Genomic DNA, 6,460 nt, shown 5'->3' with positions numbered 1-6,460 from the left:
ACAAATTAAATATTAAAGTATTTTTAAGTCCTGTTCTGAAGCTATATTTAAGCATCAATTTTGGAAGGCTAATTCTCTGCTGTTTCTGTGATTTGTACAGTAAAAAGTAAAATACTTTCTGCATTAAAGATCTCAACAATGAACACTCCAGATTAAAAATAAAAGACAAAAAGCCCTTTATGAGAGGAGAGCACCAAGGAGCAGAAGCGGCTGTCACAACCTGCACTTTAGGCTTGCTGGACTCACAAGGGACCCATCTCTCTTGAGAAGATCTCACCCTAGTTTAGATAAATCGCCCCTCTGATGAAGCATAACCTGCACTCAGCGGTTCCTGACGACTGGGAGCGCAGCCATGGGTGAAGGCCCGAAGCCCTGGGACACCCACCAGTTGGTGAGCGGGCAGAGCCATTGCCTGAGGGGAAACTACTGCGCCCGGATCTGCCAAAATGAACTTTTGGCACCTGCTTTCCCAATTTTAACATGCAATATAATTATTTTAAATATAAAAACACTCTCTTCATACATTATATGGGAGAAAGCAAATTAAAATGAACTTGCAAATAAAGCAGAGCAGTCTTTGGGCACATGAACTGACACTGCAATCAACCAGAAACAAGCTTTCACAACCACAACTGAGTAGTACCTGCACGTGCTATTTTAATTAACTCAGAATAAAACTAAACACCTCCACCCCACAGCCTCCAGCCAAGGCCGTCAGACCCGCACTGCCCGCCCTCGCGGCCCCGAGGCCCCCCCCCGCCTCCCCTCAGGGTAGCGCTCGCCCCCGGGGCGCTCCCCACCCCCGGCTGGGCCGGCCTCTCACTCGAGAGCCGGCAGCGGCTGGAGAGGAAGCACCGGCCCTCAGAGGGGAGAGGCGGCCCTCAACGCCTCCTCACGGCTCCCACCAACGGCTCCGCCGCCGCCACCCCCGCCCCGCCCGGCAGGGAGCCCCGTGGGGCGGCCCGCGGCACGTGCTGCCCGGCCGGCAGGATCCGTCGCCCGCCGCTCCCCGCCCGTCCCGCCATCTTACCCTGACAGGGGCGGCCAGAGGAGCCCCCGCTTTAGCGGCTGCCTGGGTGACTGAACGGCAGGTTCCGGGGCTGAGGAGACCCCCGGCTGCGGGCGGGGCGGGCGGCGGGTCAGGCCCCCTCAGCAGGTGGGTGGGCACCACAATTGGCACCTCCTCATCAGTGCCGCTCTGGTCACGCCGCCCGGCCCCGTGCTGGAGGGCTGAGGCTGCGTGGTTTTCACTTGAACTGTGGCATGGTTGTCAGAGCCCTGGCCAAAAATGTCTTAGTCTTAAATTGTATTACACCCGGAGTGTGGCAAGAGACTGCTTCGGTTTTATAACTCAAAAGCACCACTGGTTTTCTTAGTGTCTTCAGCAAAATTCCGTGAGGGACAGTAAAACATCCATGGTGGCAGTAGTAACCCCATGCATTCCTTGAGGATCCATGTACCGTACTGCTCTTAGTGACGCCAAAAGATGAAAGAATAATTGTTACAAAATACTAGTTACAGAGAGCAATGAGTAGCACTGTCCTTAACTCTTCATTTCAGAAAAACCTACAGGTTACACTCACAACTCTGTGCCTCAGCAGCCTTGGGCCTCTCCTGACTTGGCCTGTCCGTGCTTCACAGCAGCAGGCATAGCCACATCTCGGGCCAGACTTCCCTATTTCAGCAGCAAGGAAGGTGTATAGCTGCTTTCTGTAATTTCTACAATAAAATTAAAATTCTGTCAGGACATCAGTTAGTTAGACAACCTTGTTTCATACAAATTCAGAAGGTGGCTGTAAGATCTGTGCAATAATGTTGTAATTTGATACATCAAATTGATGCATTTGTATTTTAAAATATTTGAATTTCGCCCTGCAGCCCAGAAAATACATCGTTTCATCTCCCATTTCCAACCTATTCTGTGCTTTCATTTGGCCTTTCTCTCCTCTTTCTTTTCTATACAAGGTGTTTTCCCCTTTTTTTCTTTTAACTTTTGTTTCCCATCCTCATGTCTCTACCTACACTGGAAAACATACTTCATCTTCAACACTGCTGAAGTTACACTACTACTTAGACATGCTCTCAGGCATTCCCATTGCTGTGCAATTAAACTTTCACCACAAAGAAATGAACCTGGTCTATTTTAGTGCCTACATTGTTGTACTTATTATGAAAGTGTAGAAAATAAGTGATGGCTTTTATTCTTACAGGTTCTGTGAGGAAGGGAATAATTATCTCTGTTCACAGAGAAGAAACTGAAGCATATTTTGCCTTAAAGTCATTTGGAGTCTGGCTGTGACGACATTTCAAATCTTCTGTGTTTAAGTCTAGGATCCTGTCTGCCAAACTATTGTTCGCTGCTAAGCATTCTCAAAAGAAACAACACATCAAAGGTTTGCTGAGTTTTTTCTACGTGGTTTAGATACTACCTACCAAAGCCAGAGGAAAGACTCTTCCTGGCTCCAGTGAACCTCCAGCCCTCAGCTGCAATCTGAGGAGAAGCTGACTGCATTGGAGGCTGCTCTGAAAGCAGGAGGGGAAATTAGGTAGGATTAGGTGGGATTTCAGGAAATCCATTGCCCAGCGTTGCATACTGGATTAGGCACAGTTGCATGTGGGAGGTTGCAGGGAGACAGGGCAATTATGATCAGGCAGCCTCCATTACCTCCCAGAACCTTGTTCCTCTGTCTGCAAGATTAGCCCAACACCCAATAATCCTTGTGCCTAAGAAGCATGAATACCAGTGAGGCATTAAGAAATGCTTCTCTGCCATTCAGATGTCTCAAAAAAAACCCCAAAGTAGACTATCTTTGTGACTTAAAATATCCATGTTTCTAGTACGTTTAGCTGGCTAGCCATTTCAGCCCCAAGGCCTGCTGAATCAAAACAACGCTGCCAGTCTGAACAGTCTTTTGAAATTACACTAATTAACAGTATAGACTGTGCTGGAAGTGTATTGACAGGATACAATGAAAAGGAAAATCAAGTATCCCACTGGACACACAATTTTATCAGCATGTTAACTGGCACAAAGTTTTCTTGCAGTTAGAAGTTGCAAAGAATGATTGAGCCAGGGCAAATACTGTTTTCATTGGTTTTGTTTTTTCAGTATCGGTCATTTGGGACTCTTCATGCCTCAGGATACTGCAACAAGAAAGAGCAGGAAATGATAGCAGTAAAATTAATTCTAAAAAGAAAAATAACAGGGCTGGCTGCAGCGGTGGAAAAAGATGAATGTGAAGGAGTGTCAGAGGTAACTGGGGAGAGTGCTGTTAGCGTGGAAGCTGACAGGAGCAACATCACAGGAGCTGCAGGAGGTTGATGTGGCTTGTCTGCAATTTTTAGCGAGAGCTTTGGGCTTGCCCTGCATGTAGGTTCTGTAGTAACTGTACCGGTATGTCATTAGCTCTAATTTGTAGGATCTAAGTGCCTAGGAACTAGCTGGGACACCACTGTGCTACATGCCGAACAAAGGGCACTCCAAACAACATACATTGAAAATAGGTTTTGCCAGGTGTAACTTAGTCAGAGCACTTGTATAATGACAGTCACACTTAGGATTTAACTATACCATGCATAGATGAGACAGGACAGTGATGGCAAGGCCTTTGTGCCGGGACTGCGGCTTCAGCAGTGCTGCTGTCTCTACCTGACACAGGGAGGGAAGACGAGGCTCCTGGGGCTTTGTGGACGATGCTCCCTGAAGACCCCTGGCAAACCATGCTTAGAATAAAATAGCTAGACAGTTAAAGCAATTCCTAATGAAGAAAATAATAACTCTTCATGTAACCTGGCCATGATGTGAAATGCAGGAATCTAATCAGTCCGCAGTAATTCCATTATAACAGACCAGCCTTCTGACGAGCGCAGAGGATGGGAGTCAGGCAACCTGGACTCTGCTCCCAGCTCCTCGGCAATGCCAGCCACAGCTCTCCAGCGCCAGTGGTCCCAGAGGAGTGTGGGGTGTTCAGCACATCTGCTGTTTCAGCTGCCTCGTTGTTCTCTCTTAAAGTGGAGTTGCTAACACTGTTTTAGTTGAAGGAGAAAGCATAGGATTGTAAGCCCCTCCAGTGGGCAAAGCTATAAAAATGCTATGTATAATTAACAAACATCACATGGAAATTGAGCAATTACATGAACACTTACTTTTCTTTTTCTTAGATAACAAAGCATGAGCCAAAAGCCAGAACTACGACCTTTTGAAAATACAGGCCAAGTTCTCCTTCTGCCTCTGCAATGCAGAGCTTATGCCTGCAGCAGAAGAGAAGGCTGTCGTGTATGACTGTATTTCAGTTGATAAGTTCTCTCACTCAGAAATTGTCTTCCTCAGCATTTGTACATGCCAAATGAGAGCTATGGCTGGCTAAGACAATAATTCATTCATTCATTCGTATTTAATATGAATGCAGACAGTTTGGGGCAAGGGCTCGCTCTATGTTCTGTTGTTATCATTCCCTAAGTATCTGTGGCTGCCTCCTGGGGATAAGATACTGTTCAGATGAAAATTTGGCCCAAGAACTGTCTGAGCATCAGTGCTGGGACTAGAGCCATGGGGAGTCCAGCTGAGGACAAAAAAATCCTTTTTGCCTGCCTTTAAGGAAGAAATCTGCTAATCAGGCTCAATTTTCTTAACCTGATTTCAGTCCTGCTGAAAAAAATGTCCAGAATAAAAGGTGAAAATCAGCTGAAATTTTGCCAGGTCTGGTGGGACGCACTAAGCCACACATGATTAACGTCAGTGAGACTGCAGACAAAGTGTACAGCAAAGCAGAAGCATAAATCTTAGAAGGACTGGGGCCAGAGTACACTGGTGTCTCTGCAGTTGCCTTTAAATAACTGGAAGAGAAGACCAAGTAAGAAGCATTTGGGCACTGAAGTGACTGTGTTACAGAGCAGCCAGGCTGGGTGAACTTTGCCACTCAGCTGCAGAACAGGAGTAGGAGTGGCAAAGAAGCATTTCTGAAAGCAAAGCTTAGACTTGGGCTGCATGGCAATTAGCAAGTGAGTGTTGCATGTCACTGCTTTCTGAGAATGGACAATTTTTCCTTATCTCTATTCCACACCTGATTTTTTAATGTATTTTTAGCGATATGAAATGCACAGCATATTATGAGCAAAGCAATGGCTAGATTTTTGCCTTCAAAATATTATTTGGAGGTTAAAGCTGAGGCCACAAGTTCTCTCCACAACCTACTCCAGTTTATGCTCTCACCTAAATAATGGTTTTAATGACATATGCCTTCATCCGATTCCTTCACTGCTTTAGAGGTGATGGTTAGATTATTAATGTTTAATTATCTGAATCAGTGTTATCTTTCCCAAAATAATGAAAATGCAAAGGTTTATGGTTATGAGCTCTGAATGGTTTGCAGATTGATTTTCCCTAAGATCCCAGTGTTATTTTTAAGGATCTGTAAAAAGGTTTCAAAGGATCATTTTCTAGGACCCCAAAATGTGCATTTGTGATTTTTGAAATTCCAATTACCTGGAAAGAATAAGGAGAAAAATAACTTGCTCTGAAATAAAGCTCCCAATTAATATTTGTAAGTAAACTTCTATTTTCAAAGTCATCAAGGTATGAACTGAAGAAATCATCACTGGGTTTTGTAGGTATAAAGCATATAGGTGTGTGTATACTTTTATACGTATATAAAAGTAAATTAGCCAAAATAAAGGAGCAATATGATCTAACATGAAAATTAGCCCTGCTGTGAGTAGGGGATTGGACTAGATATGCTCCCGAGGTCCCTTCCAACACAAATTATTCAGTGATTTTAACTTGCTTTTCTATTGTTAAGAAGTTCCTGCAAGAAAGATGCCATTACATTACTTGATCTGCTACAGTAAATGCAACTGTTTTCACTTAACAGCTTGTCTGTTAATAGAAAAAACTAAGGTAGTGTTTTCAATTTATTGTTTATTAAAGAAAATAAAATGGCACTAATAGTGCTCTGGATTCCAAAACTCGTTGTGTTCCACAGAGGAACTGCTGCTCCCAGCACTAAAACATACTCCAGATTTTTGATGCCCAGCAAATTCTTCACTTTTTTTTTAATCCTCTCAGAATGAAGAATGAAGTGCCGGCAGGCGTTAGCTGAAGCTGGACTCTGTGTATTAACGTCACTGGATTTACTCTTCCCCGGCATGTGGGTGCGGAGGCTTTTGGCGTCTTGTGTAGGATTGGTTCTGGAAAACGAGATGCTGTTTGCACAGGGAAGAAGAGGCCCTGTCAGTCATTACTTGTGCACCGAGGTAGCAAAGAGGGGAGGTACTTCGTGCCCACCTCTCCGAGGCCCCGGGGTGAAGCACCCTCCTGCCCGGCAGCTGCCGGGGCCGCAAGCACCCCGGGGTGACCGGCCCGGGGATGCCCTGCCCGGAGGGGTTGGCCACGCCCCCGCCACGCCCCCGCCACGCCCCTGCTCCCGGTGCGGAGCACCGCCCGCCGCCGCCATCTTTGTTG

This window comes from Nyctibius grandis, chromosome 4 (assembly GCF_013368605.1).
Source record: "Nyctibius grandis isolate bNycGra1 chromosome 4, bNycGra1.pri, whole genome shotgun sequence".
Lineage (NCBI taxonomy): Eukaryota > Metazoa > Chordata > Aves > Nyctibiiformes > Nyctibiidae > Nyctibius > Nyctibius grandis.
Note: the sequence above shows the minus strand (reverse complement) of the source record.